The following is a 25,821-nucleotide window of genomic DNA, read 5'->3' as shown; positions in this document are numbered from 1 at the left end:
CCTTTCTCCCACCCCCTCACACATCCCCCTCTCCGAGTAACCAGTTCACTTTTATCTATGTCCATGAGTCTCATTTTATAACCCACCTATGTGTGAAATCATATAGTTCTTAGCTTTTTCTGATTTACTTACTTCACTCAGTATAATGTTCTCAAGGTCCATCCATGTTGTTGTAAATGGCACCATGTCATCCTTTCTAATGGTTGATAGTATTCCATTGTAGATATGTACCACAGCTTTTTATACAATTCTCTATCAAAGGGTTGTCAAGATCATTTAATGGGGGAAAGGACAGTGTTTTATAACAAAAGCTGATGAGAAAACTGTATATTCTGATATAGTTAATGAATTGAACCCTTACCTAACACTAAAGAAAAATTAATTCAAAATAGATAAAATCCTAAATGTAAGATGGAAGAATAGAAAACTCTTAGAAGAGAACACAGGGAAAAGCTTCATGACATTGTATTTTTTTTTCTGTATTTTTCTGAAGCCAGAAACGGGGAGAGACAGTCAGACAGACTCCCGCATGCGTCTGACTGGGATCCGCCTGGCACGCCCACCAGGGGTGACGCTCTGCCCACCAGGGGGCGATGCTCTGCCCCTCTGGGGCGTCGCTCTGTTGTGACCAGAGCCATCCCCAGCGCCCGGGCCATCTTTTGCTCCAATGGAGCCTCGGCTGCAGGAGGGGAAGAGAGAGACAGAGAGGAAGGAGAGGGGGAGGGGTAGAGAAGCAGATGGGCGCTTCTCCTGTGTGCTCTGGCTGGGAATTGAACCCGAGACTTCTGCACGCCAGGCCAACGCTCTACCACTGAGCCAACCGGCCAGGGCCCATGACATTGTATTTGGTGATAATTTCTTAGATATGACCCCAAAGACCCAGGCAACAAAAGAAAACAGAGACAAATTGGACTTCATGAAAATTCAAAATTTTATGCATCAAAAGATGCTATCAACAGAATTAAAAGGCCACTCACAATATGGGAGGAAATATTTGTAAATCATAAATCTGATAAGGTAAGAGCATACAGTGGGGTAAAGACAGTCTCTTTAACAAATGGTGTTGGGAAAACTGGACAGCTACCTGCAAAAAAATGAAACTAGACCACCAGCTTACACCATGCACAAAAATAAACTCAAAATGGATAAAAGACTTAAATGTAAATCGTGAAACCATAAGTATCCTAGAAGAAAACTTAGGCAGTAAGCTCACCAACATCTATCGTAGCAATATATGTATATTTGCTGATTTATCTCCACGGGCAAGTGAAATAAAAGACAGGATAAACAAATGGGTCTCTATTAAACTAAAACGCTTTTGCACAGCTAAAGACAATAAGAACAGAATAAAAAGACAAAGCACACAATGGGAGAACATATTCGACAATACATCTGATAAGGGGTTAATAACCAAAATTTATAAAGAACTTGTAAATCTCAACACCAGGAAGACAAACAATCCAATCAAAAATGGGCACAAGCAATGAATAGACACTTCTCCAAAGAGGACATACAGATGGCCAATAGGCATATGAAAAAATGCTCAACATCACTAATCATTAGAGAAATGCAAATTAAAACCACAATGAGATACCACCTCACACCTGTCAGAATGGTGCTCATTGACAAAACAACACACAATAGGTGCTGGCGAGGATGTGGAGAAAGGGGAACCCTCCTGCACTGCTGGTGGGAATGCAGACTGGTGCAGCCACTGTGGAAAACAGTATGGAGATTCCTCAAAAAATTAGAAAGGGAACTTCCCTTTGACCCAGCCATCCCACTTATAGGAATATATCCCAAGGACACCATATCACTGACTGAAAAAAAGAAATGCACCACCATGTTTATGGCAGCATTATTCACAATAGCGAAGATCTGGAAACAGCCCAAGTGTCCATCAGTGGACGAGTGGATTAAAAAGCTTTGGTACATATATACAATGGAATACTATGTATGGGGCTATGAAAAAGAAGGAAATATTACGTTTTGCAACAATATGGAGGGACCTGGAAACTATTATGTTGAGTGAAATAAGTCAGGCAGATAAAGAAAAATATCATATGACCTCACTCATTTGAGGAATCCAAGGAATAATGAGAACTGAGGAACAGAATTGAGGCAGAGAAGAGAGCAAAGGGACCAGAGGAAAAGAGGACAGAGAGAAAGGGGATGACAGGATGGGATAAACCTGAATGGAAGGGGGGAGGGCGCTGTAGGGAGGGGGGCAAGAGAGATGTTGAGGGGAATAGGGGGGAGGGGGGAGGCATCGGGGTGACCCTAGAATCTATGCAAACACAATTAATTAAATAAAAGAAAAACTTTAGATTAATCTGATAAAGGATTAAAATGTGGAATGGATAGACAACTCCTAAAACTCAACAACAAAAACAAGAAAACTCCACAAATAACCTGATTAAAAAATGAACCAAGGACTTAAATAGATGTTTCTCCAAAGAAGATATACAAATGCTTAATAAACACATGAAAAGATGCTCAACAGCACTAATTATTAGGGAAATGCAAATCAAAATTATAATGAGATATTATCTCACTCCCATTAGGATGACTACTATCAAAATAACATTTTAAAGAGGATGTAAAGAAACTGGAACCCTTATGCACTGTTTATGGAAATGACAAATGGAGCAGCTGCGGTGAAAACAGATGATGGTTTCTTACAATAAATGACCGTATGATCCAGCATTTTCACTTCTAGGTATGTACCCAAAAGAACTAAAAGTAGGGTCTCAAGAAATATTTGTACATTCACGTTCGTAGCAATATTATTCATGATAGCTAAAACATGGAAGTAACTCAAGTGTTCATTGACAGATGAATGGATAAGCAAATAATGGTATGGACATACAATAAAATATTATTCAGCCTGAAGGAAGGAAATAAATTTTGACATATGCTACAACATGGATGAACCTTGAAGACATTGTTTTAAGTGAAATGAACTAGTCACAACAATACAAATCCCTTATGCTTCTATTTATATGAGGTACTTAGAATAGTCAAAGTCACAGAAACAGGAAAGAAGAAATGGCTGCTGGGGCCAAAAGGTAGGAGGGATAGGGAGTTATTGTTTAGTAGGTATAGAGTTTCAGTTTTGTAAGATGAAGAATTCTAGAGATGGTAGCACAACATTATGAGTGTATTTAATATCACTGAACTTTATACTTATTGGTTAAAATCATAGATTTTTAATGTGTATCTTGTCACCATAAAAATTTAGAAAAAAAATCTGTACAAACTCAAGGATTCCTTGAAGGGCACAAAATGGAGCTCTACTGCATATACACTGGGTAATTAGAACATATAATTCCACAATAAAAAAATTCAAGTTAAGAAAGAAACTATTCGCAGTAGCATCAAGGGTTTATCATAGCATCAAAGTCAGAAGAGAGTGGATTCTAATCCCAGCTCAGTCACTTCCTGGCAAGTGACTAGTAAAACCTTGTCCTGACCCTCAGTTTTCTCGTCAGTACAAAGGAAGTGATGAACCATGCCTTGTAGGGTTATTATGAGGCTGGAAGGATATGAGATGAGAATTAAATGTTGATATAATTTGCCTAGTACTGAGTCTGGTCTACATATATGTTAGCTGTTATCTTCATCAATGAGACACTCCTGGTAGGAATAAACACAACAGAATGACTTCTTTGAAGATGGAAAAGTTGTACTATGTCTCCATCCCTAGCAGAATGGAAGGTCATCTCCAACAAGAGCTGGTGGGTTTACAACCACAGGGGTGAGCATCCTCTCAGAAACCAAGGATAGGGCAATGTGTTTCAAACACTATGGATCTCAACCCTAAGAAAGAATATTGTTTGCTGTGATCTGGTAATATACTCTGCTATTTTCCATTTGATTTGATTCTATTTCATTTTTTTTTTGTTTTAATTCTGGTCATGACTCACCAAAGTAATTTCCTGATCCCTGGGTCATGATCCACAGTTTGAAAAACACTGGGTTAGGCAATTTGCATGCAAGCTCTTTCAGGAGGGCTTCCTGGAAAGCCTTACCCTGTGGCAGCTGTTCCTACACTGACTTTCCTTGGCAAATACAATTTCAGGCTGTGCCTTGCCATGTTTTTATAACTTGTCTCTCACCTCCCTCAGGTACTTCACTGTTGGTCTGTATTTCCCACTCCGACCTTCTAGCCTCCTTCATTATTTTACATCCAAGAGAGTTGATTTAAGAATCTGGGACAATTTAATATTCATTTATGGTGGTGAAGGTAGAAACAGGTGGCCAGGGAACCTAGCATCTAGTCAAATGAGCCTGCGCCGCTGAGTTGGCTCAGCGCCTTGCCCTGCCTGAGCTGAGGAAGTGGACGGTGCTCTTTCAGATTCTCAGCGCCCTCGAAGCTGGGCACAAGCTCTCAGAGTGGGAGCAGAGCTCAGGACCTCAGTGTGAAGCCTCTGCGGGCTCCAGAACAGAGATGTGGAATGAGCTGAACTTTGACTTGTGCCGAAGAAGCTTCCTTAGCAATGAAACAAAACTCTATTGTCTCAGGTCAGAAGAAGGCACAGATGTCCTTGCCTGGCTCAACTTTCTGAAATAAGCCTTTTCACTGAAAGTTCACCCTCACATGTGACATTCACAGAGAATCAGGTAGTGACTCTATCCAGGTGCTTAATTCCAGCAGTCTGGAAAAGGAACTGACCTTGTTTCTACGTGGTTCATCTGGAGCATTCAGTGAGATGATGCACATAAGGCCCCCAGTATAGTCTCAGGCACATCATAAGCCTTTAATAAATGTGATCCAGAGTTTTCAACACTCAATACAGCATAACTGAGGGGAAAAGACAGTCACCTAAAACAGCTTTTCCTTCATCAAGCCAAAGGAACATAGTTTCCTAGTGAGAAAATGAGGCCCTGACTGCTCCTGGCATGGAGAGAGATCTTATCTGAGGATCCTCTGTGTCATGCTAATGTGCAAATCTGAGTTAGCTGAGAAGCACTGCAGACACTGTCTTCTGGCTCCTGGGCCAGCAGCTCTGAAGAGGGTTCCTTTGGTGTCAGCCACCTCCCCTTTGGGGACCTCCCAGGCTCAGAGACTTCAGCCAGCATCAGAACCCTTTATATAGAAAGTTCTCCTGAGGGCCTTAGGTGTCTGCACCCCCCCCCCCCCCCACTCCTCTAGCTTGCCCATGCGATCCCCAGCTCTACCTGCTTCCTGGGAAAGCACTCCTCTGGGCACTGGCTGCATGTTCCAGCTCTAAGCAACTCCACGGGCCTTTGCCCCCATGCAGCTGTCCCTGAGGTCTGCAGCCTACGTCTTCAGTCTTTCCAGTGAGGTCTTCCAGTGGAAATTTAGCATCTGATAGCAGTGTTTCCAACATAAATATGTAAGTCAGATATGTAAGCTTAGTTTTTCTAGTAGTCACTTTAAAGAAAGTAAAAGAAATAGGTACAATTGACTTAAAAAAATCTATTCTGAAGTCTGGTGTGTGCCTTACACTTACAACGTTTCCCAGTTTGGACTGGCCACATTCCTGTGCTCAGTAGCCACTTGTACCGAGCAGATTTTGAAAACTTAGTGCCAGAAAAAAAAGTAAACTATTTTAATAATATTTTTCATATTGATTAGATGTTGAGATGATAATAATTTGGCTATATTTGGCTAGATAAAAAATATTGTTTCTATTGACTCTTTCTGGCTCTTAGGAGGCACTTTCCTGGTCCTTTTATTAGAAAGCAAAGGCTGGGGCCACCCCCATTCACCTCATGCACTTCCCACAAGGAGCCCACCTCTGGGGCAGCGGAGAGGAAAAAAGAAACCCCCACAGCGATTTCCCTCCCTTCAAACCACAGTTCCTCGGTTCAGAGAGGCTTCCCCTCCGCAGGGGTTCTCGGGAGGCTGCCTGCACTGCTGCTGTGGCCCCTGACCAGGATTGCTGCTGCTGCCAGGAGTGAGCCCTGCTGTGGGCTGGAGTAGGAGTGGAAAGAAAAACAAAAGGAAAAGCCCAGGGCCTGCCCCCACTCTCTCTGTCCCATGGACCAGGAGCAGGGGCTTCTCTTGGGCTGTCTCCTTCTGCACTCAGGGGCTGTCTCGGGACTCGCATCAGCTTGGGTGCAGACTAGGAGACCTGGGAGTGAAAACCCCAGGAAATTTATGGTCCTGTTAAGCCAAATTCGGAGGGACACAAAACATGAAAGACAGGAACAAGGTCCGTCGTTTACACATCAAAGCTTTATTGTCTAGCTTCATTGTCTAGCTTGGCAAAGCCGTGCAGCTCCAACAGATATCTGAGGGAGAGCGCGCCGGCCCTTTGTTCTACCTAGTTTTTATAGTTTTGTAAGTGGGAAGTACAGAAGCAAAAATTTTAATTAGGAGCCCTTTACCACTATTGGTTATAGTCATATGTCCTTTAACATGATAGGACCATGTTCAGTTTGCAAGTCATACATCATTTTGGAGAAAACAAAATTTACAAGCCAACAAAATAGTGGAAAGATGTCTCTTTACATATTAAAGGCATTCCTATATTATCTAGTGTTTATCTGCTATCTCTCTGTCCAGAGTCACACACGCATTTACATAGGAGAGGTAGTTTCAGTGGGGACAAATGCCCGCAAATGGCCCATTGCTATGAGAAAAGGTTTATTTTGGCTTTTCTCTCCCTGTACCTGGCTAGCCATTCACCCCTTTCCCCACAGGCATGGTGGAATGTCTGGGGATCCATGTTTTCCTTCCCTTTGCATTTACAACACAATGCCAAGGGCTATCCTGACTATGCCAATCACACAGTACAGAGACTATTTTCACAATTTCTCTGAACACCTTAACCCAAATTAATAAAATGTTCTCCAAGCCTCTTATAATATTAATATTAATTCTGTAGCCTTTGGTACTTTACAACACCTGCGGGTGAAATGGCTTAGTGGCCCCTCAGTCCCACTTACTTTTCAGAGTCCTCAGAGAGAAGTTCTATGCATTTTGTCCAGAGTTCTGAGTTGCTGCATGTTAACCACAACCAGAATCTTTGGGAGATGTTTTGTTTTTCCACATGTTGTACTGCATTCAACCTCTGTGACAGTTGACCATCTATAAATGGTATCTATAGAAATTTGAGATGGGCTCAATTAGAATACAGTATACCCAGACCATGCCAAGTATCCCTGATATTCACATATTTAGAATGAGAGAGACCTGCTTTATACGCTGAGAACAAAGGGATTTGAACACTTGTAATGAGTCAGAAAGGAACTAGAAATAGTGGTTGATCTTTTTTCTTCGTGAAATGTTTAAACATCTATTATCACACATACTAACTCTGTCACATTAGTATTTAATTAGATAATGTACATGACCTCCATCTTTTCAAACTGCATTTTTGTAAACATCTCACTTGATAAGGCAGTGTGGGTTTAATTTACTTGGAACCTCCAATTTTCACTCCTAGTACCCATAAGTTTCCTTTATGGTGACAATAGATTATAAAGTTAGGTAATTAGGGTGTGTTGCTGAGAAATATATCCATGTATATGGGTCAACTAATTTCCAAAGTATTGTCCTTTTGACCAAAAAGGAAGTAATCTATAACTCTAGAAATCATTAGAAGGCAGTTATTACTTTGGACACAGTATGTGCTCAAATATTCACATAGAACTTATAATGCACTGATAAGGATGAGCTAAATTCCTGAAAATGTTGTGAAATAATCTGGTGATTAAGAACTTCAGAAAACAGCAGTTATTGGAAATGATATTGTGGATATTTGCATAGTAGTCTGTACTCTACAAAATGTTTTTACTCCATTAATTATTCATTCTTATGATCATCATTTATTGTCTATGATGTATTATTGGTTTTTGAGTAACCCCAGGTGTACTCTACTTTAACCAACCCTTCTACAAAAAAGTCTGAATTGACAGAACAAATATAGTGTGATCTATACAAAGATAAATTGTTAAGGTCTTAAAACAATAAATTTTAAAATGTTTCCATTTATAAATACTAAAACTGTACACATTTGAAGAGACTATAAATTCTAAGTATTAGAGGCAAAAGACATGGGTTTTTGAGTCAGAAACTCCTAGCTTCAAGTCTCTGAAATGAACTTAAACCATACTTTGTCATCTGTAGCTTTTAGAATATAACAGTATCTACGCAAAAGGATTGTGGCCAGATATACATGACACAATGCAGCTCAAATTTATAGCACAATCAAGTACATGGTAAGCTCTCAGTATTCATGTATTAGAACTACTGTGTAACATAAGATTTATTTTCTTGTCATATAAAATAAATTATTTCTTAATGGTTGAAATATAGATGTGTATTTTAAATATATGTTTGTTCTATCACCTATGATGTGTATGAAGAATGACCACATTTAGTAATAGGTGTGGGGGTTGCAAGAGGGAAAGGGGGCGGGGCCAGTAAAGGAGGGTAGACAAGGGATAGATGGTGATAGAGAGGAACTTGACTTGGGGTGGTGAACTCACAGTCCAGTATATAGATGATGTATTATGGAGTTGTACACCTGAAACCTCTATTATCTTATTAACCAATGTAACCTCAATAAATTCAATATAAAATAAAATTAAGTAAATTGAAAAAAGGAATGCTATTCTTATCATTTCACTAAACATCCAAGTGTTTCATTACACTTAAAAAAAAAAAAAAGGATGCCCTGGCTGGTTGGCTCAGTGGTAGAGCGTCGGCCTGGCGTGCAAGGGGTCCTGGGTTCGATTCCCGGCCAGGGCACACAGGAGAAGCGCCCATCTGCTTCTCCACCCCTCCCCCTCTCCTTCCTCTCTGTCTCTCTCTTCCCCTCCTGCAGCCGAGGCTCCATTGGAGCAAAGATGGCCTGGGCGCTGGGGATGGCTCCTTGGCCTCTGCCCCAGGCGCTAGAGTGGCTCTGGTCGCAACAGAGCGATGCCCTGGAGGGGCAGAGCATCGCCCCTGGTGGACAGAGCATCACCCCCTGATGGGCGTGCCGGGTGGATCCCGGTCGGGCGCATGTGGGAGTCTGTCTGACTGTCTCTCCCCGTTTCCAGCTTCGGAAAAAAAAAAAAAAAAAAAAAAAGTTTGCTAGGAAATATGACAGCATCAAATATTTAAATTGTCATGTTTTTACAACTCCTATCCCTTAAATGAAATCATTTTAATACTCATCTTATTTTCTGAGATATTTTTATCTTTATCACTTACTAAGCACCCACAATGTGCTTGAGGAGCTACAGAACCATGTAAGGATCTACAGAATCCCTGCTCTCACCGTTTATCTGCCTAGGGAATATAACCAATAACATTGTGAGAAGTATGTTGCCAGGAGGGTACTAGAATTATCGGGGGGGGTCAGTTTGTAAATGATATAATTGTCTAACCACTATACAGTATACTTGAAGCTAATATAATATAATATTGAATGTAAAATAAATTAATTGATTTAAAAAAGATGTGTTTGAAAAGGCAATCTTTTGTAATGAAGATTATTTGTGTTGCTAAACTTTGTGCCAGAAAGAAGGCAGGTTCATTCACTCCTCTTTTCATGTGTCCCTCACTGGGCAATGGTTCTAATGAGATAAAAACTGTTTAACCATTTTCTTGCACATTCGAGGTTGAGTCTTTCATTTGAGTGGGCAGAAAGCAAAGATGAAATGTCATCATATGGCGACAGTTTAGGAAGACCATAATCACTATCAGTGATCTTCTAAGCTAGGTATTTTCACATTTGATCCACACAATAAGAATGCATTATTACTTCCATTTTACCTTTGTGGTCAACGAAGCTTAAAAATGCTTAATAATTTGCCCAAAAGCAGAAAGCAAAACCCAGATTTAAACTCAGAATGTCTGTTCTTTTGATATTAGACCTTAGCTCAGCTCAAGAATATATGATGCTATAGAATATAAATGTCTTCTCCCCTTGACTATTTTCCTTGTCATCCTTTCTTCAACAGGTAAAGCTGTAATGATTCATGTGGGCACCTGACCCACAATCCCCTCACTTCCATTTTTGGGAGGCATTGCTAGCTGACAACAATGCTCTTTTCCGAAGAAACTGGAATGAGCCTCCAAATACTCCACTCAGCATTACAAAGCAGTCAGTCTCAACCAACTGACCATAATTCACAGTAAAAATCTATTTGACATCTCTTCCTCAACACCTTGTTAATGACTTAATTAATAACATACTATAATTTGTTTCAATTGTTTGCTGCCCTTTTAGTTTTACCTGTAAGACTTCAGTGACAGGACCATTCCACTTCCTAAATGCAGACACGTGGACGCAGTTTACCACACAGCACAGTCGGCACCCTGTAAAAGTTTTGTTGGATTGAATTTAACTAAATATGTTTAGTGTAAACCTATTTACCAAATGATAAACATGTTATTCGTTAGTAATTACAATGACTACCATTTATTAAGCATTTACTATATTAAGCAGTTTACGTATATTAATTTATTTAACTAAAAAATGATCCCATGAGAGGAGAGGAAAGATGGCAGCAGAGTAGGCGGACGCACAGACGCCCAGCTCTCACCACCAAACTGGAATACAAATCAATTTAGGAAAAATCAGCATGAAAAACCAACTCTGAACTACAAGAACAGCTCTCAAAAACGAAGGAGCAAAGAAGAAGCCACAACAAACCTGGTAGGGAGCACCTGAATCTCCCCTGCTTATAGGAACGGACGGGGGGGGGGGTGGTGAGGCTGAGAACCCAGAGGGGATCTCACACAAGGGAAAAGAGCAGAAACTACTGCTCACAGCCACTTACCTGGCAACCAGTGAGTGAGGTGTGTTGAAAAGACCAGCTTATCTCCCAGGTGGAAAGGAAAGAGAGAGGGACAGACTGTGAGGGGCTAAGGAATGAAGGAGACGACCTAAAAAAGCTGACTCATCTGTGCTGGAGGCGGCCATAGCTGGGAGAGAGACTGAACCTTTCACAAAACAGAGCTGAATTGCTTCCGGATCAGAGATCTCCAGACATCTCTCCAGCTCCAATCAGCTTAACAAGACACAGCTGAAAACAAGAAGTAGGGAGGAGGGGCAGTAACTCAGGTCCCCATGGAGATCTGAGATACACCTCCCCCTACTGAAGGTGAGAAAACACCCTGCCCCCAGGGAGATTAGTTGGTGAAAGAGGCCTTCAGAGTCTCAGGTTACACCCATCACATTCCTGGATACAGTTTCAAGGAAGCCCCCTGCTGAGATCAGTAAACAAGACTATCACCTGTTAAGAAAACAAACAAATCAAGACTTCAAAGCTGCCCAAATCCAAAAGTGGATTACAAATAATAGCTGATATCAACCCAAGAAGACCTAGAAATAACACAACTGACAACGGGAGGCAGACAACACCAAGCCTAGACTCAACCAACTCTACAAATAAAACACCCAAAAACAGAAAATGAGAAGACAAAGAAGTGCAATCCAAATGAAACCACAAGAGACACCTTCAGGAGATGAACTGAGTGATATGGAAATAATCAAACTTCCAGATGCGGAGTTCAAAATAATGATTGTAAGGATGCTTAGGGATCTTAGAAAAACAATGGATGGTCATTATGAACACCTAAATAAAGAAATAGCAAGTATAAAAAAGAATCAGTTGGAGATGACAAATACAATATCAAAAATAAAGACAGCAATGGAAGGAATTAAAAATAGGATAGATAGAGCTGAGGATCAAATCAGTGAGTTGGAGGACAACTGGAATGAAGGCATGAAAGCAGAGAAGAAAAGAGAAAAGAGACTCAAAAAGTCTGAGGAAACTCTTAGAGAGCTCTGTGACAACATGAAGAGAAATAACATCCGCATCATAGGGGTTCCTGAAGAAGAAGAAAAAGAACAAGGAATAGAGACTTTGTTCAATCATATCATAGCTGAAAACTTCCCTAAATTAATGCAAAAGAAACTCTCACAAGTCCAAGAAGCACAGAAGACTCCATTAAAGAGAAACCCAAAGAAACCTACACCAAGACACATCATAATTAAAATACCAAAGCTAAGCGATAAAGAGAAAATATTAAAAGCTGCAAGAGAAAAAAAATTTATGACCTATAAAGGAGCCCCCATAAGGATGACATCTGACTTCTCAACAGAAACACTTGAGGCCAGAAGGGAATGGCAAGAAATATTCAAAGTAATGCAGAACAAGAACGTACAACCAAGACTACTTTATCCAGCAAGGCTATCATTTAAAATCGAAGGAGAAATAAAAAGCTTCCCAGACAAAAAACAACTCAAGGAATTCATTACAACCAAACCAATGCTGCAGGAAATGTTAAGGGGCCTGTTGTAAACAGATCAAAATGGGAAAAGAATATAGCAAAAAAGGAATATACCTTTAAAGAAAAAAAATGGCAATAAACAACTACATATTAATAATAACCTTAAATGTAAATGGATTAAATGATCCAATCAAAAGACATAGGGTAGCTGCATGGATAAGAAAATAGGACCCGTACATATGCTGTCTACAAGAGACACACATTAGAACAAAAGATACACAAAGATTGAAGGTAAAAGGATGGAAAAAAACATTTCATGCAAATGGAAATAAAAAAAAGCTGGGGTAGCAATACTTATATCAGACAAATTGGACTTTAAAACAAAGGATATAGTAAGAGATAAAGAAGGCCACTACATAATGATAAAGGGAGTAATCCAACAGGAAGATATAACTATTATAAATATCTATGCACCTAATATAGGAGCACCCAAATATATAAAGCAGACTTTGATGGATTTAAAGGGCGAGATCAACAGCAATACTATAATAGTAGGGGATTTCAATACCCCACTAACATCACTAGATAGATCCCCAAGAAAGAAAATTAACAAAGAAACAGCAGACTTATTGGAAACACTAGATCAACTTGATTTAATAGATATCTTCAGAACCTTTCACCCTTAAGCAGCAGAATATACATTCTTTTCAAGTACTCATGGTACATTCTCTAGGATAGACCACATGTTAGGGCACAAAAGTGCTCTCAACAAATTTAAGAAGATGGAAATCATATCAAGCATTTTCTCCGATCACAACGGCATGAAACTAGAAATGAACCACAACAGAAAAGCTCAAAAATTCTGAAACACATGGAAACTAAATAGCAGGTTGTTAAATAACGAATGGATTAAGAATGAGGTCAAAGAAGAAATAAAAAAATTCCTAGAAACGAATGACAATGAGCATACAACAACTCAAAATTTATGGGACACAGCAAAAGCAGTAATGAGAGGGAAGTTCCTAGCACTACAGGCAGACTTTCAGAAGCTAGAAAAAGCTCAAATAAACAATTTAGCACTGCATCTAAAATAATTAGAAAAAGAACAGCAAGTAAAGCCCAAATGCAGTAGAAGGAAGGAAATAATAAATATCAGAAAAGAAATAAATGACATAGAGGCTAAAGAAACAATACAGAGGATCAATGAAACTAGGAGCTGGTTCTTTGAAAAGGTAAACAAGACTGATGAACCTTTAACTAGATTTACCAAAAAAAAAAAAAAAAAAGAAAAAAAAAAAGAGAGGACTCAAATAAATAAAATTAGAAATGAGAGAGGAGAAATAACAACTGACACAACAGAAATACAAAATATTGTAAGAAAATACTATGAAGAACTGTATGCCAAAAAACTAGACAACCTAGATGAAATGGACAAATTCCTTGAAACATACAATCTTCCAAAAATCAATCCGGAAGAATCAGAAAACCTAAGCAGACCAATTACACCAAATGAGATCAAAACAGTTATCAAAAAACTCCCAACAAAGAAAAGTCTGGGCCTGATGGCTTCACAATGGAATTCTACCAAATATTCAAAGAAGAACTAACTCCTATCCTTCTCAAACTATTTCAAAAAATTCAAGAGGAAGGAAGACTTCCAAGCTCCTTTTATGAGGCGAACATAATTCTGATTCCAAAACCAGGCAAAGACAACACAAAGAGAAAATTATAGGCCAGTATCTCTGATGAATATAGATGCTAAAATCCTCAACAAAATATTATCAAACCAGATCCAACAATATATGGAAAAAATCATACACCATGATCAAGTGGGATTTATTCTGGGGAGGCAAGGCTGGTACAATATTCGTAAATCAATCAATGTGATTCATCACATAAACAAAAAGAAAGAGAAAAACCACATGATAATTTCAATAGATGCAGAAAAAGCATTTGATAAAATCCAGCACCGTTCATGATCAAAACTCTCAGCAAAGTGGGAATACAGGGAACATACCTCAACATGATAAAAGCCATCTATGACAAACCCACAGCCAACATCATACTCAATGGGCAAAAATTAAAAGCAATCCCCTTAAGATCAGGAACAAGGCAGGGGTGCCCCCTTTCACCACTCATTTAACATAGTCCTGGAAGTCCTAGCCACAGCAATCAGACAAGAAGAAGAAATAAAAGGCATTCAAGTTGGAAAAGAAGAAGTAAAACTATCATTGTTTGCAGATGATATGATATTGTATATAGAAAACCCTAAAGTCTCAGTCAAAAAACTACTGGATCTGATAAATGAATTCAGCAAAGTGTCAGGATATAAAATCAATACTCAGAAATCAGAGGCATTTTTATATGCCAACAATTAACAGTCAGAAAGAGAAATTAAGAAAACAATCCCCTTCACAATTACTACCAAAAAAATAGAGTACCTAGGAGTAAACTTAACCAAGGAGACTAAAGACTTGTACTCAGAAAATTACAAAGCATTGATAAAAGAAATCAAAGAAGATACAAACAAGTGGAAGCATATACCGTGCTCATGGTTAGGAAGAATAAACATCATTAAAATGTCTATATTAACCAAAGCAATCTATAAATTCAATGCAATACCAATTAAAATACCAATGACATACTTCAAAGATATAGACCACATATTCCAAAAACTTATATGGAACTAAAAAAGAACACGAATAGCCTCAGCAATCTTAAAAAAGAAGAATAAAGTGGGAGGTATTACACTTCCTGATATCAAGTTATACTACAAGGCCATTGTACTCAAAACAGCCTGGTACTGGCATAAGAACAGGCATATAGATCAATGGAACAGAACAGAGAACCCAGAAATAAACCCACAGTTCTATGGACAACTGATATTTGACAAAGGAGGTAAGGAAATACAATGGAGTAAAGACAGCCTCTTTAACAAATGGTGTTGGGAAAATTGGACAGCTACCTGCAAAAAAATGAACCTAGATCACCAGCTTACACCACTCACAAAAATAAACTCAAAATAGATAAAAGACTTAAATGTAGGCCGTGAAACCATAAGCATCTTAGAAGAAAACATAGGCAGTAAGCTCTCGGACATCTCTCGGAGCAACATATTTGCTGATTTATCTCCACGGGCAAGGGAAATAAAAGATAGGATAAACAAATGGGACTATATCAAACTAAAAAGCTTTTGCACAGCTAAAGACAACAAGAACAGAATAAAAAGACAAACTACACAATGGGAGAACATATTTGACAATACGTCTACTAAGGGGTTAATAACCAAAATTTATAAAGAACTTGTAAATCTCAACACCAGGACGACAAACAATCCAATCCAAAAATGGGCAAAGGAAATGAATAGACATTTCTCCAAAGAGGACATACAGATGGCCAATAGGCATATGAAAAAATGCTCAACATCACTAATCATTAGAGAAATGCAAATTAAAGCCACAATGAGATATCACCTCACACCAGTCAGAATGGCGCTCATCAACAAAACAACACAGAATAAGTGCTGGCGAGGCTGTGGAGAAAGGGGAACCCTCCTGCACTGCTGGTGGGAATGCAGACTGGTGCAGCCACTGTGGAAAACAGTATGGAGATTCCTCAAAAAACTGAAAATCGAACTGCCTTTTGACCCAGCTATCCCACTTTTAGGAATATACCCCAAGAACAAAATAGAACGGCTCCAAAAGGGGAAATGCACCCCCATATTTGTGGCAGCATTGTTCACAATAGCTAAGATCTGGAAACAGCCCAAGTGTCCGTCAGAGGACGAGTGGATTAGAAAGCTTTGGTACATATATACTATGGAATATTACTCAGCCATAAGAAATGATGACGTTGGATCATTTACAATAACATGGATGGACCTTGATAACATTATATGGAGTGAAATAAGTAAATCAGAAAAAAACTAAGAACTATATGAATCCATACGTAGAAAGGACATAAAAATGAGACTCAGAGACATAAACAAGAATGTGATGGCAACAGGGATGGGGGGTGGGGGGAGGGGGGATGGGGCGAAGAAGGAGAGAGGGGTTGGGGGAGGGGAGGGGCACAAAGAAAACCAGATAGAAAGTGACAGAAGACAATTTGACTTTCGGGTAGGGGTATACAGCACAATCAAATGTCAAAATAATCTAGAGATGTTTTCTCTCAACATATGTACCCCGATTTATCAATGTCACTGCATTAAATTTAATAAATAAATTTAAAAAAAGAGAGGGGCTTTGAAAAAGGAGATCCACTTAAAGTGGACCTGTCTTTTTAGCCCTTCCCCCATAAAAAAAAATGATCCCGTGAGATATTGTATCCTCATTTTATAAATGATGATACTGAAATCCAGAGAGATTAATGATATCAATGATTTGTACAAGGTCACAGGTCCCAACTCAGATATTTTTAATCCCAAATCCACCTTTTTTTTTTGTATTTTTCTGAAGTTAGAAGTGGAGAGGCAGTCAAACAGACTCCCACATGCACCTGACTGGGGTCCACCCAGCATGCCCACCTGGGGGCAATGCTCTGCCCATCTAGGGTATTGCTCTGTTGTGGCTGGAGCCATTCTAGCACCTGAGGCAGAGGCCATGGAGCTGTCAGTGCCCAGGCCAACTTTGCGCCTATGGAGCCATGGCTGTGGGAGGGAAAGAGAGAGATAGAAAGAAAGGAGAAGGGGAAGGGTGGAGAAGCAGATGGGCGCTTCTCCTGTGTGCCCTGGCCGGGAATCAAACCTGGGACTTCTACATGCCAGGCCGACGCTCTACTGCTGAGCCAACTGGCCAGGGCCCAAATCCACATTCTCTCTCTCTCTCTCTCTCTCTCTCTCTCTCTCTCTCAGACACACACACACACATACATACACACACACGCTTGTGAATTAACAGATGAGAAATGAATAAAGGTCCTGAAGGAGTCTCTCATTTTTTCAGTTTCTTACCACCAGAACCATTTCAGGGTCTACATTACTGGCCAGTGTGACAGGTGCAGTGAGGTCCAAAGATGAATAAGCCACATTCCCCATCATCAGGGTGTTGTTCACAGTTTAGTGGGGAGACAGCCACATAATGACAATGAGGCTGTCATTGGAGAAGCAGGTGATGCCATGGTTGAATAAGAAGGACACACAGCTTTGCTAATTCTAATGTGGTGAGAAGATTTATCTGGGAGCAAGGGAATGAAAGGAGAACCGTAGGAGAAGAAGTTCCTAAGTCTAAACCCAGCCATTCCAGGGAATGCTCATGGACTTCAAAGTCCTCAGCATGGACCTTTTATCCCTTTCAAAATGATTTGAGACTTTCCAAGTAGAACCCCAGGAGGTCTGCTCTGGAACTCCAGAGTTCCAGGTGTTGAGCCTACCATTATACACACATACTTCCTCCCCCAACACATGGAAATACTCCATTGAGTTATTATTTTAATGCAGTGATTGATCATGGTTGCTGAAGAGGATCATAAGTTTTTGAGGATTTTAGGGTACCTTCTACATACCCTGAGAGTCCAACTTCTGAAATCAATGAATGCTTTGCAAGCATGTTCTTTCAGAACTGAAACCTTTAAAAAGAGGCACATACCTTCCCCAGTTTCCTATAAAAGACATTATTCAAGTGTCCTCAAGTGACAAATGGTCTAATAATCTGCAAAAACGTGCTCCTTACACTCTGAGGTCAGCTCTGTTTTCCTTAAGAGTTTTTACTCACACAAGTACCATCTGGAGCCCACATCCTCTATCTTAAGCTTCAAATAAATCCTGATTTACCTCCATAATGTTTGCCAAGAATCTGCTTGCTAGAAAAATTACCAGTTTCTCCTCTTTGAGGCATGCCTTTGCAATCTAGGACACCTAAGAGGCCCTTAATAAATGACTGACCAAGGGGATACTCTTAACGATGCTGTAGAATAGAACTGTTGGGAACAAAGGATGGGGCACTGCAGCTAAATCTCTGTGTGTGTGTGTGTGTGTGTGTGTGTGTGTGTGTGTGTGGTGTATGCGTGTGTGTGTGTGTGTGTATGCATGTAGTAGGGGCAGTTTGGCAAGATGACACGGTTTTGATTTAGCTGGAGCATCCTAATCTGAGTTAAAGCTGCATGTGTTACATTAACATTCTGACTTAACACTGCTGAAATTGCTATGCCAAACATCTTTTCAGCTCTCAGGATTTGTAAATCTGGGGTACATTTTGATCTGATGATGTATGTGTACAGAAGAAGAATGGATGGATGCTTAAAGATGGCCTTCAAATCCTGAAGGGATCACGTGCTATGTGTTCCTTGAAAAGCCTGAGAAATGCTTTTGTTGGGTCTGCCCCATAGTGTGCCTGTGGCATGTTTGTGGCTAACACCTTGCAAAGTGGAAAGGCGGCCTTGTTGCAAATGCTTTCTCTCTGGGACAAAAACCAAGGTGCATATAGGATTACAATAATACTTCCAAGGTGTTGGGTCCAATGCACTCTGGAAAATGCCTTAACTGTTTGAGTTAAGCCCCTGAGAAAGCAAAGGAAACTAATCCAGCTCCTTTAAAAAAAAAAATATATATATATATATATATTTTTTATTATTATTGAATTTATTGGGATGACATTGATCTAAAAAATTATATAGGTTTCAAGTATACAATTTTATAACACATCATCTTTATATTGTATTGTGCTCCCCACCCCAAGTCCAGTCTCCTTCCATCACCATTTATCCCCTTCTACCCTCCTCTCCCTCCCCCACCCCCTTTCCCTCTGGCAATCACCATATTGTCGTCTGTGTCTATGAGGTTTTTTTTTCTTTTGCTTTGTCCCTTCACCTTTTACATCCAGATCCTCAACCCCCGCCCCTCTGACAGCTGTCAGTCTGTTCTCTATATATGAATCTGTTTCTATTTTGCTTTTAATTAGATTCCACATGTGAATGAATCATATGTTACCTGTCTCTCTCTGCCTTATTTCTCTTAGCATAATGCTCTCCAAGTCCATCCATGTTTGCAAAGGGTAAAATTTCCTTATTTTTTGCAGTCAGTAGTATTCCATAGTGTAAATAAATGTACTACAGCTCTTTCATCCACTCATCTACTGATGGGCACTTGGGCTGCTTCCAAAGCTTAGCTATTGTAAATAATGCTGCAGTGAACATAGGGTCTATGTATTTTTTCGAATTAGTGTTTTGGGTTTCTTTGGATATATTCCCAGAAGTAGGATTACTGGGTTGAAAGGCAATTCCATTTTTACATTTTTTTAAGGTGACTCCATACTATTTTCTGCAGTGGCTGTACCAGTCTGCATTTTTATCAACAGTGCACAAGGCTTCCCTCTTCTCCAAATTCTTGCCTACACTTGCTTTTTGCTGATTTATTTATAATAGTCATTCTGACAGGTGCAAGGTGCTCATTGTGGTTTTAATTTGCATTTCTCAGATGATTAGTGACATTGAGCATCTTTTCATGTCTATTGGTCATCTTGGAGTGACTATTACGGTCCTTTGCCCCTTTTTAAATTGGATTGTTTGTTTTTTGTGGTGTTGATTTTTTATGTTCTTTAAAACTTTTGGATATTAACCTCTTATCAGATGTATTATTGGGGAATATGTTTTTCCATTCAGTGTTTTGTCTTTTTATTTTGTTGATGATTTTCTTTGCTGTGCATATAATTTTTAGTTTGATGTAGTCCCATTTGTTTATTTTTTCTTGTTTTCCTTACCTTAGGCAATATATCAGAAAAAAAATGTTGCTATAATAAATGTCATAGATTTAACTGCCTATGTTTTCTTTCAGAATTTTTATGGTTTTGAGTCTAACATTTAAGTCTTTAATCCATTTTGAGTTTATTTTTGTGTATGGTATAAGAAGGTGATCTAGTTTCATTTTTTTTGCATGTATCTATCCAATTTTCTCAATGCCACTTATTGAATAGACTATCTTTACCATATTATATGTACTTATCTCATTTGCCAAACATTAATTGACTATAAAGTCATGGGTTTATTTCTGATGTCTTCATTCTGTTCTATTGATCTATATGCCTGTTTCTAAGCCAGTGCCATGCTGTTTTGATTACTATGACCTTGTAGTATAGTTTGATATCAGGTAACATGATTTCTCCAACTTTGTTCTTCTTTGTCAAGATTACTGTGGCCATTTGGGGTATTTTGTCATTTCATATAAAGTTTTGGAATATTTGTTTTAGTTCTATGAAATATGCCATTGGTATTTGGATAGGAATTGCACTGAATCTATAGATATCTTTGGGTAGTATGGACATATTAATGATGTTACTTCTTTCTATCTGTGAACACAGTATATGCTTGCACTTAGTTATATCTTCTTCAATTTCTTTCTTCAGTCTTTATGTCTTTGGTTAAATTTATTTCTAGGTATTTTATTTATTTATTTTGATGCAATTGTAAATGGGATTGTTTTCTTAGTTTTCCTTTATGATAGTTCATAATTTCTGTATGAAATGCAATTGATTTCTGGATATTTATTTTGTATCCTGCTATTTTACTGAATTCATTTATCAATTCTAGTAGGTTTTTGGTGGAATCTTTTTTTTTAGTTTATTTATTTATTTACTTTAGAGAGAGGAGAGAGAGAGAGAGAGAGAAGGGGGGAGGAGCGGGAAGCATCAACTCCCATATGTGCCTTGACCAGGCAAGCCCAGGGTTTTGAACTGGCAACCTCAGCATTCCAGATCGACGCTTTATCCACTGCACCACTACAGGACAGGCAGTTTTTGGTGGAATCTTGAGGGATCCCTATATACTGTATCATGTTGTCTGCAAATAATGACAGTTTTACTTTATCTTTTCCAATTTAGATGCATTTTATTTTTTCTTCTTTTCTGATTGCTTTGCTTAGGACTTCCAGTACTATGTTGAATTGAATGACAGTGGTGAAAGTAGAGATCCCTGTTTTGTTCCCTGTCTTAAGGGAAATGTTTGTAGTTTTTTCCCATTGAGTATGATGTTGACTGTGAGTTTGTCATATACGGCTTATATATTATGTTGAGGTGTGTTTCCTCTACTCCCACTCTGCTGAGAGTTTGTAGCATAAATGAGTGCTGGATTTATTCAAATGCATTTTCTGAATGTATTCATATAATCATATGGTTTTTCTCTTTCATTTTGTTTATGTGCTTTATCATATTTATTGATTTGAGGATATTGTACCAACCTTGCATCCCTGGAATTAGTCCCACTTGATTTTGGTGTATGATCTTTTTAATATGTTGTTGATGAAGTTTGCTAATATTTTGCTGAAAAATTTAGTATCTAAATATTTCAGAATTATTGGCCTATAATTTTTTCATTGTAGTGTCTTTATCTGGTTTTGTAATTAGAAAAATGCTGGGCTTGTAAAGTGAGCTTAAGAGTCTTCCCTCCTCTTGAACATTTTGGAATAGTTTAAAAGAATAGATGTTAGTTTTCTTTAAATTTTTGGTAAAATTCACCTGTGAAGCCATCTTGTCCAGGATTTTTATTTGCTGGAAGTTTTTTTTTTTTTTTTTTTACTGCTTCAGTTTCACTGGTTGTAATCTATCTTTCCAGATTCTCTGATCCTTCCTGATTTAGTCTTGGAAGATTGTATGTTTCTAGAAATTTATTTATTTTGTCCTGATTGTACAATTTGTTAGAATATAGTTCATAGTATTTTCTTTTTCTTTTTTTTTAAATCTTATTTATTCACTTTTTTAGAAAGGAGAGAGAGAGGGAGAGAAGAGAGAGACAGAGAGAGAGAAGGGGGAGGAGCAGGAAGCATCAACTCCCATATGTGCCTTGACCAGGCAAGCCCAGGGTTTCGAACCGGCGACCTCAGCATTTCCAGATCGACGCTTTATCCACTGCACCACCACAGGTCAGGCCAGTATTTTCTTAAAATACTTTGTGTTTCTTTGGTATCAGTTGTTACTATTCCTCTTTCATTTCTAATTTTATTTATTTGGGTCCTCTCTCTCTTTCTTTCTCTCTTTTTTTTATGAGACTTACTAAAGGTTTGTCAATCTTGTTCATCTTTTCAAAGAACCAGTTCTTGGTTTCATTGATCTTTTGTATTGTTTTTAAACTCTATTTTCTTGATTTCTGCTCCTGTCTTTATTATTTCCTTTTTTCTACACACTTTGGGCTTTGTTTGTTTTCTAGTTTTTTTTTTTTTAGTGTAAGATTAGATTGTTTATTTGAAATTTTTCTTGTTCTTGAGGTAGCCCTGTAATGCAATGAATTTCCTTCTCAGGACTGCTTTCACTGTGTCCCATAAATTTTAGGGTTGTTGTGTTCTCATTTTCATTTGTTTCAAGATGTCTTTTGATTTCTTCCTTGATCTCATTGTTACCCATTCATTATTTAGTAACATGTTATTTCGTCTCTATGCCCTTATGTGTTTTTCAGTTTTTATCTTGTGATTTATTTCTAGTTTTATACCATTATTGTCAGAGAAGATGCTTGATGAGATTTCAGTCTTTTTAAGTTTATTGATAATTTTTTTATGTTCTAACATGTGGTCTATCCTAGAAAATGTTTCATCTACATTTGAAAAGAATGTATATTCTTCTATTTTGCAGTGAAATGATCCAAAGATATCAATTAAATCCATCTCATCTTGTGTGTCATTTAAGGTTGCTGATTACTTTTTGATTTTCTGTCTGGAAGATCTATTCATTGATGTCAATGGGGTTTTTAAAGTCTCTTACTATGACTATATTACTGTCTATTTCTTCCTTTATGTTCATCAAGATTTGCTTTATATATTTAGATGCTCCTATGTTGGGTGCATACATGTTTATAATGGTCATATCCTCTTGTTGGATTGCTCCCTTTCATCATTATATAGTGTCCTTCTTTGTCGCTTGCTATAGCTTATGTTTTAAAGTCAATATTTTCAGATATTATTGCTACTCCAGCTTTTTTCCTTTCTATTTGCATGAAATATCTTTTTCTACCACTTTACTTTTATTCTATGCATATCTTTAATTCTGAGGTGGGTCTCTTGTAGACAGCATATATATGGGTCTTATTTTGTTATCCATTCAGCTACCCTATGTCTTTTTATTAGAGTATTTAAGTCACTTATATTTAAGTATTTATTGATAAGTATGTATTTAAGGCCATTTTAATATTTTAGCTATGTTCCTCTGTTGTTTCTTCTTCTTCTTCTTCCTCTTCTTCTTCTTCCTCCTCCTCCTCCTCCTCCTCCTCCTCCTCCTCCTCCTCCTCTTCTTCTTCTTCTTCTTCTTCTTCTTCTTCTTCTTCTTCTTCTTCTTCTTCTTCTTCTTCTTCTTCTCCTTCATTTTCTTCTGCTTCTCAAAGAAGGCCTTTTAATATTTCTTGTAATACTGTTTTAGTGTAACAAACTTCTCTAGATTTTTCTTGTCTGAGAAGCTCTTTATTTCTCTTCAGTTTTAAATGATAGCCTTGCTGGGTATAGTAGTGTTGGTTGTAAGTCCTTGCTATTCAAAATTTTGAACATTTCAAATCCCTTTTGGCCTGAAATGTTTCTGTTCAGAAATCACTTGACAGTCTTATGGTAGCTCCCTATCATATGGCAGCAAGAGAAATACAGAAGGTAACTATCTTTCTATTTCTACGTTTAAAATTTTTATATAGGATGATGTCAGAGAAATGGTGCTGTAAGAGGCAATTCCGATTAATCTCCCCCAAAATTCAACAAGATCTTCAACCAGAGACCGAAAAATCTATCCTTGGAGCCTCCAGAAGTTCCACACTAAACGCGAAGGTATGATCGAGCAAAAAATTGACTAAATATATAATCAACCCTGAAGGAAATAGGAGGAAGAAACACTCCACCTTCCTCACTAACCTAAATAAAGGCTGCTTTCACTGGGAACTGAGAGTATAGGAACTAAGGCAGGCATAGGGTGTGAATAGAACCAAACTACGGCACAAATGTCTGAACCAGGCTGTGGCACGGACATCCAAGCCGAGGAAAAACTGTGCTTGTGGCAACCTAGTCAACACAAACTAACACTCGCGCCAAACCCAGACAAAGAAAGGAACTTGAGACAGCCATCTGCCCTGATCTCCTGGTCGGCGTGCGCAGATAGTGGGTGAGAGATTCCTCCTAGAGCTCCGGGAGTGGGCGCCCGTGTTCCTGGACAGAGGGGCAGGGTCAGAGGCCTTTCTGTGGGCCAAAAGCGGAATCTCGGGGTCGCCCCTGCGCCCTGAAAAAGCGGTGCACGGGGAGTGATTGGGAGCGAAATTCCCTACGCTCGAACTTCTCTCTGTGGGTGGGGCACCTCACCTGGAGTGAGAGGCAGCTGGCCTGATATCCTGGTTGGCATGAGCAGGGAGTGGGCAAGAGATTCCCCTGGGAGTGGGTGCCCGTGTTCCCGGACAGAGGGGCAGAGTCGGAGGCCTTTCTGTGGGCCAAAACCAGAGTCTTGACATCACCCCTGCGTCCCAAAAAGCAGCATGCGGGGAGTGAGTGGGAGCAAAATTTTCTACGCTGAAACTTTTCCGTGCGGGCGGGGTGCCTCACTGGGAGTGAGAGGCAGCCGGCCTGATCTCCTGGTTGGCGAGCACAGATAGTGGGTGAGAGATTCCTCCGGGAATGGGCACCCGTGTTCCCGGACAGAGGGGCAGACTCAGAGGTCTTTGTGTGGGCCGAAGCCCTGCCTGATTATACTAGCAGCTCTGACTGATTGAGCCTTACCCAGAGCCCTGCACTGAGTGGGAATAGAGTGGGGATTTGCCAGCTCTTTGAGCCTCTTACTCTCCAAGCAGAAGCAGCAGCAACCTCATAACTGGATGATCAGGCTACTAATTCAGGAAGGAAAGACTAGGAAAGAGGCTCCGGGAATATGGACTCTCTCATTGGCGGAGCTTGCAAATGCTAATGAGCCTTGACTGCCAACGAGACTGAAGCCCAATATATGACATCGCCATAGAGACTTATCAACTGCAAACCTCTACCTAAGCGTGCCACAGGGGCAGAACCCGAGGTACAGAGTCACTGACCAGGAAGAGGGAGAGAAAAGTAAAAGCAAGAAGATAACCTCTCAAAATCAAGAAAAATCCACAGACTTTATAACCTATCCCATCTTATATTTGTTCGTTTGTTTCTCTTATCTTCTTGTCTTGATTATTTTCTTCCTCTTCCAATTTGGTCGTTTAATTCTCTGCCGGTCTTACTCTCTCCTCTCCTTGAACTACACTACCCATAAGTGTTACATCTCCCATTATCTTTTCTTACTTCTTCCTTTCTCTCTATGAGGGTTGCACTCCAAAACCATTAACTCTCTCTCTCTCTCTCTCCTTTTATTCTTTTTCTTCTTTTTTCTCTCTTTCATTCTTTTTTTCTCCCTCTATATTAGTTTCTTCTTTTGTCCTTTACTTTTCCTCTTATTTATTCCTCAATCAAGAACAAGTTACTTTATCTGGGACTCAAATTTTTCTTTGTGGCACTTTGGGGGTTTTTTACTTCACTTTTTAAACTCACTAGCAGTGGTCCCAACCCTTGCTCTCCATTTTATCTAGTTCTTGCTCCACTAAATACAATAGTAATTTTTAAATTCCCCCCCCCATTTTTCCTGTTTCCCTCTTATTCCTCTCATAATATCTCTTAGTCAACCATCACCTAAAAGCAAATCATTTTATTCTTGACCCAAATTTTT

At 39.1% G+C, this 25,821-nt stretch overlaps 1 long non-coding RNA gene across 1 annotated transcript in view; it reads left to right on the top strand.

Annotated features, from left to right (window-relative positions):
- The window catches only part of LOC136381923 (uncharacterized), a 343,049-nt gene that overhangs the window by 289,601 nt on the left and 27,627 nt on the right, over nt 1-25,821 (top strand). The window contains exons 3-4 of the long non-coding RNA XR_010747174.1: nt 21,890-22,049; nt 23,795-23,924. This is a non-coding gene — a long non-coding RNA (uncharacterized lncRNA). The remainder of the gene's footprint in view (nt 1-21,889; nt 22,050-23,794; nt 23,925-25,821) is intronic.

This window comes from Saccopteryx leptura, chromosome 10 (genome assembly GCF_036850995.1).
Source record: "Saccopteryx leptura isolate mSacLep1 chromosome 10, mSacLep1_pri_phased_curated, whole genome shotgun sequence".
NCBI lineage: Eukaryota > Metazoa > Chordata > Mammalia > Chiroptera > Emballonuridae > Saccopteryx > Saccopteryx leptura.
This window is presented reverse-complemented; position numbering and strand designations above follow the sequence as displayed.